The sequence below is a fragment of the Eptesicus fuscus genome, chromosome 5 (assembly GCF_027574615.1).
Source record: "Eptesicus fuscus isolate TK198812 chromosome 5, DD_ASM_mEF_20220401, whole genome shotgun sequence".
Taxonomy (NCBI): Eukaryota; Metazoa; Chordata; class Mammalia; order Chiroptera; family Vespertilionidae; genus Eptesicus; species Eptesicus fuscus.
Window position 1 is genome coordinate 73,844,953 of NC_072477.1, and position 12,936 is coordinate 73,857,888.

At 38.8% G+C, this 12,936-nt stretch overlaps 1 pseudogene; it reads right to left on the reverse strand.

The window, feature by feature from the left end:
* Window positions 1–1,679: 1,679 nt before the first annotated feature.
* Window positions 1,680–2,673, reverse strand: LOC103287485 (endonuclease 8-like 2; annotated as a pseudogene).
* Window positions 2,674–12,936: the final 10,263 nt, after the last annotated feature.

The following is a 12,936-nucleotide window of genomic DNA, read 5'->3' on the forward strand; positions in this document are numbered from 1 at the left end:
GAGCTCAGGCACTGACATGCGTGGCTACCTTGGGTCTGCAGGAGCCGTGCGTGCTGAGAGTAAGCTCGCTTGCAGGTGGGTGGCACAATTGCTGGGGGTCAGCAGCAGCCCCCCCTGGGTGCACATGCACCAAGTGTCAGAGTCATGGGTGCTTGGTGCGGCTGCCTTGGGTCAGTGGGGGCCTCGCATGCATGCCAAGAATCAGAGTCCCAGCATTTGTGCACTGATATTCCCCGTGTGCATTCACGGAGAATCAGAGTCACAGATGCTCAGTTCTGCTGCCTTGTGTCAGTGGGGGTAGGGTGGGGGGGGGGGGAAGCCGTGTTTGCAAGCACCAAGAATCATAGTCCTCACACGTGCCAAGAATCAGAGTCCTCGCACGCGCCAAGAATCATAGTCCTCGCACACACTGAGAATCATAGTCCCCATGTGCATGCATCGAGAATCAAAGTCATGGGCCTGATAGGTGGGCCTGCATGGCCGCCCTGCCCATTTTTAATTGGATTGTTTGTTCTTTTGGTGTTGAATAGTATGTTGTTGTTGTTGTTTTTAAATAAAGAGCTTTATTTAAATGTTTTTATTTGGTTTCTTCCAGCTGTTGCTAACACATTTATACTGTGTCTCCACAACCTTCGATTCCTGCTGGTTCCACATAGCAATGGTCACAAATATATCACCTTAGGAGGAAACAAACAGCTCTGTTCTAAAGCCCACAGGGCACACCAGAAAGGTGGCCAGCTCCCAGGTCACCCCCATCCCCACCCCCACCCCCTCTCCTGGTGTCTCCATCCCAGGAGAAAGGGCCCAGGCAAGAGGCTGAATCTGAGCATGAACCTTGTGCTACTCCATCCTTATCCCTCAATCCCTCCAGGGGATGAAGAAAGACAATTCCATGTTTCTGATTATCAAATGGAGGGCCTTAAAACTAACCAACGTTTCAAAACCAAAAAAAACCCCAAACAGCAATCTTGGGGCACAGCTATTTTCACAGACTTATATTTTATTTTTTTTTTATTTTTTTAAATTTCTTTATTGATTAAGGTATCACATATTTGTCCTCATCCCCCCATTCCCATCCCACACCCTTCCCCACACATGCCCCCACCCCCCTGTTGTCCTTAATTGCTGGTTAGGCTCATATGCTTGCACACAAGTCCTTTGGTTGATCTTTCCCCTTTACTCCCACCCTTTCCTACCCTCCCCCTGAGGCCCAACAGTCTGATCCATGCCTCCTTGTTTCTGCGTCTGTTCTTGTTCATCAGTCTATGTTGTTCATTATTTCCCCTAGATGAGTGAGGTCATGTGCTATTAGAAATACACTTATAAGAACTGAAAATGAGACAAGCAATAATGGTTATGGTGACAGGCAAATGAATCAGTGTGTAGTGAGTTTCTTTCTGGGCCAACAGTACCCTTGAGACCCAATTTCAATGCACAGGCAGAATTAGATAGGTAGGAAGAATTAACCAACACTTAAAAAAAATAATCTAACCCTGTGAAAACTCTGCCTTAGACATAAGTTCAGTGAGATGAATATCAACAGGACTGATATCTTCCTGACCCAGCCACCCCTCTAATTCCTGCCTCTAGTCCCATTCCTTGCCCACATCCCATTTCTCTACACTCAGGCATCATGGTCCCTGTAGGGCAAGGTTTTGTGAAGAAGGGGCCCACGTTCCTTAGGAAAGCTGGACTTGCTCTGGCTCATCAAGTGGCAGCCTATGTTGGCACTGTGGGCACCACCAGGTGAGCCTCTGGAAGCCACCTGGAGGCCAAAGGCTTCCTTCCTGACCTGGTGCCCAGCAGGGCACTGCTCTTTCTGGTAGATTTGTGTGTGATTCTGTCTGCCTTGGAACTTACCCTGAACCCATCCTGTACTGAACTCCACCACGTGATCCACGAGGATCTCAAGTTGCTGAGGTCTGAGGAGTGAACCAAGAGAAAAAGGATGGATCCCAGGTCTGTACACGGCTTCATTCTTAATGATGTTCCCTAAGCCTGAGAAGTATCTTTGGTCCAACAGTGTATAGTAGACAGGTTGCTCCTGGCCCAGAGTTTCCAGGGCTTGTCCTTGATGGGACTTTTCAGGCAAGATATCAGAGGTGAGTTAGACCACTGGAGAAGAGCTCCAAGATATCTGACAATTATAAAATGCCAGGAATCTGCCACTGCCAAAGTGCAGGACCAACCTGCAGTTTGTGCTGGCACTGTGGGCACCACCAGGTGAGCCTTTGGAAGCCACCTGGAGCCTCTCAGCACCTCTTGCAGGGCTGTCTCCCCCCAAATACTCCAAACCATTGTCTCCACTGTGGGACTGGGAGGAATGGTCTGAGATTTCTTTGCTGCCAGGGCCCAAGGTCTGCTTTTGGTCCCCAGCGTCTTCTTCCTCTTTCCTTTTCATAGAGGTTCTGGCAGTGGGTTGTTGCCAGACCTGGTTTCTTCATCTGGATCAAATCTAAGGAATAATTTTTTTCCATGGACCTGGGTGTCCTGTATCCACAGGGACTGGAAGTTGGCAGGGTTTAGCTTCTTACTGCTGCCCCCTGTCTTGACCATCTGCTGCCCCACAAAGAGGGAGACCAAATGGTGAAACTTCTTCACAGATGGCCCTTCTGGTATCCTGGCTCTGTGCCTGCAGCCCCAGGCGATGCCCACACTCAGCTTCTGGCTCATGGTGAGGCGAATAGTATGAGTTCTTAATAAAATTTAGATATTAGCTCTTTATCAGGTATATAATTGATGAATATGTTCTCCCATTCAGTGGATTGTCTTTTCATTTTGTTGATGGCTTTTCTTTGCAAAAACTTTTTAGTTTGATGTGGTCCCATTTATTTATTTTTTCTTTTGTTTTTCTTGCTTGAGGAGATGTGCCAGGAAAAATATTGCTACGAGAAATGTCTGAGATTTTACTGCCTGTTTTCTTCTAAAATTTTTATGGTTTTGAGTCGTATATTTAAGTCTTTCATCCATTTTGAGTTTATTTTTGTAAATGGTATAAGAAGGTGGTCTAGTTTCATTTTTTTGTAAGCATCTATTCAATGTAAAGGTATCATTTTAAAAAATAAAGTAATATTTCATTGGTTTTATTTTTATGCACATTTTATTGCTGGATTTGCTTGGATGAAGGTCCTGAAAATGCCAAAAAGACATGGAAGAATTGATATGCACTGGGGTCAATACTAGGAGGTTTCTGGAAAAGGAGAGCTTTGAGCAGGTTTTGAAGGGTAAAAAATGCACAACTCCTATCTGCCTCCAGGCCTGATCTGCTGTTCCTTTTCCTAGAAGCATTCTCAATGCCTCGTTGTCTTCCATGCTGGCTCATCCTCACCACTGAGATCTCAGTTACCTTGACACTAAACATGAATAACAGTTCACCCTATTATTTTCACCCATGCCATTGTTTACAAATGTGAAAGATGCTTAAGCAATTTCTCCTGCTTCTTCAGCTTATGTATGCTTAAACTGATTGAAATTTATAGTAAAATCCACATGACTTTGTTTAAATGTCTTCACACTCCCCAGGTATTCTGCCTCATTTTAAACCACCAGTAAGTGAGTCTAGAATTGACAGGTAAAACTGTCAAAGGGGATGCTCTTAAAACATCCAGTCTCCGTTTTGTTTCATCTCCAGTGACTCATTACAAGATTTTCTTTTCAGTTGTTCTTACCAGCTGACTGGGTTTCAGGGACAATTCCCTTGACCACCTGAGCTAAGTTAGCAAATCCAGTCTCTGCAGCAGCACTGGATCACTATTCTCTGGTGCTGTTAATTAATTGCCTTTAAAAAAATTTTCAGCTTTTTATATAATAGTACTGGTATAAGCAGAAGCTCAGTTATCAATGTATTCCAGTTCTCTGAAGATGCTGTGGTCTAAGAACAGGTAGGCAGAAAGATGAAAAGTCAAGATAACAACAGGAAAAATTTTTGAATTATTATATTCAATTCAGTTTCAGAAAAACAGTGTTAATGATAGAATCTTCATTTGCAGATATCAATTAAATTTTGGTGTGGTTAGGTAGGTTATAATGTAGGGGAAAGTTACAGATCACACTAGGGAGTGTATAAGGAGCTATATAGATTGTTGAGAAAAGCAAATAACTGACTTGCATTCACTTGGTGCTAGAAGTGTGTCTCAGGTTTCTAGGGTAAAACTAAAGCTGTGGAGGAGAGTCAGGATCAGCACAATGCAATGCCTTTAGCATAGGCAAGGGATTTGGTGTTTCAAATGATGACTTAGAAAAAGATTTATTTACTTTTTATCTCATTAACCTTTTTTTTTATTGGAGTGAAGGGAAATTAATAATTAACAGAAGTTAGAAGTCAAGACCACTTATTCTGTTTTATTTCTGTATTTACAGAGAAGCTAAAAAAGGACGATATTCACTTCAGTTATTTCTTGAGACCAGAACCAAATGATGCACAAAGAGTTTGGAGAAGGATTGACTGGTAAAGTGTCTTCCTGAGAATGTACTTGATCCCACCTGCATGTCTATTGGCATATCTACCATCATTTTTGACTGTTATATAGAAAAAAAATCTTGATTTGTTGGGTATTTAGTTGTTTTTTTCCTTCATATCTACTTTTGGCCACCACAATGTCAAATAAAGTTAAGAGAAAAGAACAAATTTAGGAATCTAGGAATATGGAAATTGATCATAAGAAGAAAGGGACAACTTAATGTGGTTACTTAATTCAATCAAGTACTGTAAGGATTCATTTAAAAGGGTTCTTGATAATATCTTTATTTTACTTTCACAGAGCAACAGACAAGTGGATATAGACTTAAAATAAAGAACTAGAGAGTTCAGTTGGAAGCAGGAAAAACATCTTGGACTCTAGAGTGATAAAGCATAGGAATGGCTAAACAGAGGTACTGAAATCTCAAATACTATGTCTTATTCACGATTTAGATATGTCAACTGATATATTATATATGCCAGGCCAGAAATTCATTTACATACTTACTGGTTTATTTCTGTAGGTTGATTCGTAACACATTATTTATCTCTATTTTCTTCAACTATAAACTTGAAAATAAATGAGAATCTCTCCTGGGAGACTGATCAAATCTATGTAAGTATGAAAAAGAAATCACGATGTTTAGAGTGAATGTTAGAATCATTATAATTTCCATGGCCTTTAATTAAGAAAAGTTTGGTGGTAAATGAAAGTCCTGGAGAACAAAAGATTCAGTGTTCTTGCAGAACATAATCTACTTGGAGCAAAAATTGGCTCATATCACTCTTTCAGGGCGCTGGTAGATGCCTTCATCTAGTTTTGGGTATTCAACCAGGAATCACTTTTGTTTTTGAAACCCTGAAGATACAAACCATATACACATTAATGTGTTGTGGTATTCAGTTCTTTGCTTTGCTTTCTTTCCCTTTTTAGATTACCGGACCCATTTTTAGAGTTCATATTTTTCTTGTTTCTTTATCCAAAATTTTGATGCATCTCTTTTAGGCTTATTATACTGTTCCAAATTTATTTGGCTTTTTATACTGTCTAAAATCTCAGTGGCTTAAATACCTATATTTGTGTTAGCTAAAACTCCCAAAAAGTGATAAGAAAAAGTAATTTACATAAGGATGTGAAAGAGTTGTAATTTCTTATTGTATAAGACTGGGGACATTAGTATATTGTTTCCAAGATGTATCACTTGGGTGCCTAGAAAAAGTCTAATTCTAACCACCAAATTAGGGAGTACATTTGGTATATGGTCATTTGTGTGTGTGTGTGTGTGTGTGTGTGTGTGTGTGTGTGTGTGTGTGTATGTGTGTGTAGAGATAATGAATTCTTCCATAAAGTTTATATTTTTATGAAGTGTGGTCATTATTAGCTCATAATGCTTATAAAAATAACTTGTTAACAGTTGTTTAGAAATATTTCTTCCTTTGCTTTATTCTTATCTATCTTTTTTTTCTGTCCATTTATTCATCATTTTCCCCTCTTTCAACCCAGTTATCCATCCATCCATCCATCCATCCATCCATCCATCCATCCATCCACTTATTCATTCACCCCTCCAACAAACACTAATTAGAGGCACACTGTATGATGGGAATGGTGCTGGGGAACCTGGAGGAATAGAATAATATAAAAGACTTTGACTTTTCCCTGGAAAAATGTATAGTTTAATGCAGGGCTTCTCAGCCTTGGCACTATTGACATTTGGGGTTGGATACTTCTTTGTTGTTGGGGGCTATACTTTTATCCTGGGCAATGTAGAATGTTTAGTAGCATCCTTGACCTCTACACATTAGATTCCAGTAACAATCCTGATCCTCCCAGTGTGATAACCAAAAATGTTTCCAGACATTGCCAAATGTTCCCAGACATGCCAAAAGCATCCTCAATAAGAACACTGGCTTAATGAGAGAGACTGAAAAGGGCCTATTTCCATGTATTTTGATAAGTCCTATGAGAAAGGTACATATACTGAGGGTATATTTTGGATATATTTTGTCTTTGCTCCCACCTCTGGTCATTGCTAATATATTTCTGTAAAGCAGTTCTTGGTTCAATCCCAAAAGGACATAATACATATCAGAAAACTATTCATCATAATTCATGATTGATTTATTTTGGTATTTCTTGTGACAGATACTCATCCAGGCAAATTATTCAGCCAAAATAGTTAATTAGACTTTATTGTTGTTTTTTCTACCATGTAGTTTCTGTTGAAATGACTTGTAGAGATATTTAACATAAATTATCTTTTAAAGAAAGTAGTTATTAAATATAAACTATTAAAAATGAGCTGGTATGCAGATCAGGATGCGAAGAATTGGAATATGCAATCACCGCAACAAAAAACTTTTTTTGGGGGGGTGCCTATGTGTGCTTTTTTAATAAAAATTTTTGATTACTTTTAAATGAGGTTATTATTACTCATATATTATGTCACAAACAAAGGTTGGCAACAGTTAAACAATGTTCCATTAAATCTTACTGGCTGTGAGACGTTTGTACTGCTTTGCTCAGACAGCAGATAATATAGGTCCCTTACTGTTACATTTCCTTTGCTTACATCATTTCATTTATTGACGTTCCAAGGCTGTTTTCTCTAAGTTCTAGATAGAAGCATATCTTGCTTCAGGTTTTGGAGAGTGTTGATGGAATGCCATGGTTCTTTATGTTCTAGTATTCAAGGAATCATCTGACTATTGCTTCAAGTGCTTTCTTGCTCCTCACTTGGCCCTGTAAAACTTTGATTATAGGAAATCTTTATCTATTGGCGATGAGTAGGAGTGGGAGGAATTTGCAATTGTCTTTTTGCTGAAGTTTCTATAATTAATAGGTGTCAATGATAGCAGAGTTTTACTATAGTATTGAAAATTCTTAGCTCTTTATTTTCAGAGATAAATATTTCTCACCTCTAATTTACCCTGGTTTTAAACCTATAAAGAGAGGCTATGGAGGATTAAATTTTTCTCTGCTTGCCGAAACCGGTTTGGCTCAGTGGATAGAGCGTCGGTCTGCGGACTGAAGGGTCCCAGGTTCGATTCCGGTCGGGGGCATGTACGTTGGTTGTGGGCACATACCCTGTGAGGGGTGTGCAGGAGGCAGCTGGTCGATGTTTCTCTCATCGATTTCTAGCTCTCTATCTCTCTCCCTTCCTCTCTTCAAAAAAAATCAATAAAATATATTTAAAAAAATTTTTTTTCTCTGTCTAACGTTTTAGATATGCAGAGGAAACTTCTTAAGTAGTGGTACAACTGACACTTGCCTGTAATACTTCAATGTTCATCTTTGTGGGTGTTCAGTACAGTACACATAATTTTCTATCACAGTTCTAGATGTCTTGGCAGAATAAATGCATATGACACAGAACGAGAACGCCTTCTTTGCGCATCTGCCATTCATTGTAGTAGAAGTGGCTGAAGTATGCTTTAGGAGCTATATCTGCATCTTTGCCCAAGTGCAATTTGGCCTGCCCTTGGTAAGTTGGCCAGTGTAGCCAACCATAGCAGAGAGACATTTTGTCTTTTGGTAAATGCAGGTCTGACAGTAACCGCGTAGTTATTTTTTTTTCTGGCTAAATATAGAAACTAATATTTATGTAGCTCTAGTATTTTGCTCTTTATTTGCAATTTTGGATGTGTTTTGGTGAGGTTGTATAGAGAGGTCAATGACTTAGCTTCAAAAAATTAAATAGAGAATATTTTGTTATCTTCACATAATAATTCCTACTGGGTTATAACAACATTTTAGCCTGTACTACTATCTGCACTATTGAGTCCCATAGCGTTCTACTTTCTGTGTTAGAGATTATTTCTTTTTATTTCCCAAAGACTCCCATCTTAAAGCTTCAAATGCCTCCTTATTCTAGAGTTCTTACTAAATTTGGTGACCAAATGTACATTTACTGTATTAGTACCTTTCATAATTATTTTATTTTCCTATAAAAGCTCTGCACAATGTGCACTATTTTACAATCTCTAAAATATGAGGGTTATTTATAGCCCTGAAAATTTCACCATGCATCATCTCAATACATCCAGAATACAATGTCTCACTACCTCTACCTTTATCAGCCTCCTCTAAGTCACCATCATTTCTTGCTTGGATTATTGCAAAAGTAATCCTACTTATATCCTGGAGAGTTTTAAGTGTATTAACAATGCAGCAGCCAGAGTGATCTCTTAACAATGTAAGCCAGATTTTGTTGTTCTCCTGTTCAAACTCCAATTGCTTATCTCATTCAGAATAATAACCAAAGTCCTATGGCTCATAAGGCCCTACTACACATACCACTCCCCTTGCTCCATCCCTCAAAAACTCAGGTTCAAGACCAAGTGAATTCATACCTCAGAGCTTTTGTCTTGCTGTTATCTCTACCTGGAATATCCTCACCCCCAAACATTCATGGTTTGCTCATTCACCTTCTTTAGCTTTCTGATCAGTCAACTTATCAGCAAAAATTTCTCATCAATTCTATTATAAAAGCACTCCCATACTGCCCTATTCCCCTCCTTTGCCTATTTTTATCCATAGTGAAATCATCAATATATCTATGTATATATTTAATTTTTATATATCTATCTATATATCTATCTATGTATTTAATTTTTAATTGTCTTTTTTTCCTGCCAAAATGTAAATCCAAGAGGATAGGTACTTGGCTATATTCCTAGTGCTTAGACTATTTCCTAGCACATAGTAGATGCTTGATAAATGTTTATTGAAGGAAGTGAGTTAATAGGACCTGACAGTAACTGAGTTGAATCAGTCCAATTATTATTTATTTATTATTATTATTAAATTTATTGTGGTGACATTGTTAATAGGATCAAATAGGTTTCAAGTGTAAATTTCTATGTTACATGATCTATATATTGCCCATCACCCAAGTCAACTCATTTTTAGTCACCATATATTAGGTCCCCTTTATCCCCAACTCCTTTCCCTCTGGCAACTGCAACACTGCTGTTTGTGTCCATGAGTTTTAGTTTTATATCCCACATATGAGTGAAACTGCATGGTTCTTAGTTTTTTCTGCCTGACTTACTTCATTTACATAATATTCTCAAGGTCTGTCCATGTTGTTGTAAATGGCAATATTTCATCCTTTCTTATAGCTGAGTAGTATTCTTCATCTAATCATCTATCAAAGGACACTTCAGTTGTCTCCATGTCTTGGCCACTGTGAATAATGCTACAATGAACATAGGGGTGCATATATCATTGAGATTACATGTTTACAAGTTTTTTTGGGGTATCTACCCAGGAGAGGGATTGCTAGGTCACATGGTAGCTCTATTCTTAATTTTTGGAGGAATTGCCAGACTGTTTTCCATAGTGGCTGCACCAGTCTACATTCCCACCAGCAGTGAATGAGGGTTCCCTTTTCTCCACTACCTCTTTAACACTTGTTATTACTTGCCTTGTTGTTAATAGCCACTCTAACAGGCATGAGGTGGTATCTCATTGCAGTTTGATTTGCATTTCTCTAATTGCTAGTGAGGTTGAACAGCTTTTCATATATCTGTTGGCTATTTGTGGGTATTTGTATGTCTTCTTCAGAGAGGTGTCTGTTCAGGTCCTCTGCCCATTTTTTAATTGAGTTGTTTGTTTGTTTTGTGTTGAGTTTTATGAGTTCTTTATGTATTTTGGATAGTAAGCCTTTGTCAGAGCTATTGTTCACAAATATCTCATTCAGTTGGCTGCCTCTTTGTTTTGTTGTCAGTTTCTTTTGCCATGCAGAAGCTTTTTAGTTTAATATAGTCCCATTCATTTATTTTTGCCTTTACTTCTCTTGCCTTTGGAGTCAACTTCATAAAATGCTCTCTACAATCAAGGTCCATAAGTTTAGTACCTATGCTGTTTTCTATGTAACTTATTGTTTCTGATCTTATATTTAGGTCTTGATCCATTTTGAGTTCATTTCTGTACAAGGGGATAAGCTATAATCCAATTTCATTTGTTTGCATGTGTCTTTCCAATTTTACCAACATCATTTATTGAAGAGGCTTTTTTTAAAAAAATATGTTTTTATTGATTTCAGAGAGAGGCAGGGAGAGGGAAAGATAGAAACACTAATGATGAGAGAAAATCAACTGGCTGTATCTTACATGCCCCCTACTGGTGATCAAGCCCACAACCTGGTTATGTGCCTGACCAGGAATCCCATTGTGACCTCCAGGTTCATAGGTCGACACTCAACCACTGAGTCACACCAGCCGGGCTGAAGACGGTCTCTTTACTCCATGGTGTGTTTCTGGCTTCTTTGTTAAAAATTATCAGCCCATATACATGTGGTTTTATATCTGGGCTCTCAATTATGTTTTGTTGATATGTGTGTCTTTTTGCCATTACCTTGCTGTTTTGATTATCATAGCTCTGTAATAGAATTTGAAGTGTGATACCTCCAGCTATCCTCTTTATTTTCCCTCAGGATTGCTGTGGTTATTAGGGATCTTTTGTGGTTCCATACAAATCTTATTTTTTTTGTTCTATTTCTTTAAAGAATGACATTAGGATTTTAATGGGGATTGCATTGTCTGTATATTACTTTGGGTAATATAGTCATTTTAACTATGTTGATTCTTCCAATCCATGAATACAAGATATTTTTTCCATTTTGTTATATATATTTTCAATCTCTTTTAATAATGCTTTGTAGTTTTCAGTATATAGGTCACTAGTTCATTCCTAATTTCCTTAATTGCATGCTTCATTTCCAGGATTTCTGATTGGTTCTTTTTTAAAGCTTCAATTTCTTTGGTAAATTACTCATTTTGTTCATTAATTTGTTTTCTGAGTGCCTTGAATTGCCTATATATTTTCTCACATCTCATTGAGTATTTTCAGAACTGCAATCTTGAATTCTCAGTCATTTACATTACATATTTCCATGTGTTCCAACTTGCTTTCTGGAGAGTTTTCATTTCCTTTCTGAGCTTCCTCATTACCATGGCTATTCATGGTATTTGCTGGTCTCCTCTGTCTAGGCATCTATTGTACTGCTGACCTTTCTCAGCCAGTTTTATCTGAAGAGGTCTTTCTACTATTTTCCAGTAGGTGGCACAGAATCACAATATTTTTACCTCTGTGACCTCCCAGAGCTGACCTCTTTGACTTTCTTCAGACAATACAGTTGTGCTGCTTGGGGTGGGGTTTGTTTTGCCCTCACTGTAATGATGACCCTGAACCTCCTTGGGGACCTCCCAGTGGGCCCCACCTGGGAATCAGTCATAGAGGGAAACCACAATTCTATTGCAATAGCTTTTGGTTTGCAGATAATGTGCTCCTCGACCTGATACCAAGGGCAACTGGACACGAGTTTTGGAAGTTCAAGATGCAGCAGGGCTCTGTGGCTCCATTTCTTTGTCTGAAACATCACTGCCCAACAGCAGACAGCTGTGGCACAATCCCTCTGCTGTGTCCTTGCCCTCATGTCTCTGCTGACTCAGCCACTGTTTGCACTGCTTGCCTGCTGGAGAGCCCAGCTTGACTCTCTGTTCCTCCGGACCCACGAAAGAGCCTGCTACCACCAGCTTCCTCCACTCGACAGGCCAAGCTGTTGGGCTGCATCTGTGGTTGTTTGGGCTCTTCTCCTTTCTTGCCTCCTCATTTATTCCCAGCTGCTCACCATTAAATGCTTCAATGCACGGGTCTCTCAGGTGTGCTTCTATATTGAGCAGGGAATTCTTTGTTGATATTCTTTGAGTTATAGTTGATTTAACTTGTTGAAGTTTCCAGGCAACAGGCCAAGGGGATCTCTTACACTGCCATTCCTCTGATGTAACTCATTCATTTATTTAAAATATTTCTTTCACTACCTAATATTTGCAAGATACTGTATGGGATTAAAAATTTAAAGGCACAATGATTTATAACCTTGAGTAGTTTATAATCATTTGAGGAAATAGACATGTGACCAACTCTAAATACAGTAAATAAATGTGGATGCATCGTGGGTCATGGGTAAACTTAGACATGAGGTACCATTTGATTTGGATATTAATGAATTAATTATATTTTTGGAAATAAAAATAGGATAATTTCTTGCTTGAGGAGCAAAATCAGACTCACAGGATCTTACAAGTCTTTTGTCATGGAATAGTCCTCTTTTGCCTATCCAGTATGTGAGGGAGAGGATAGTTAACAGTGGTCAAACTGATAAAGCAATTTAATATCGAATGCCCTTTGTTTATGGTTTCCATCAGGTGCATCCATGGGTACCAGTCCACCAGATCGCTCACCATTCCTTGTGCTAGCAAGACCACCTGACAACTCAGTTACTGTCATATGTAATGACAGCAACAGTGGCCAACAGAATGTTATTTGATATTTGTGAAATGCTCAGGTAATATTTGATTTCAAAAATTTATATACTTTTCCACAGAGGGTATTAATATGATAGTATTAATTTGAGTTGTGTCATTTTCTTCCTTTAGGTAACAGGACAGTGCACCTACCAAATGAGTCA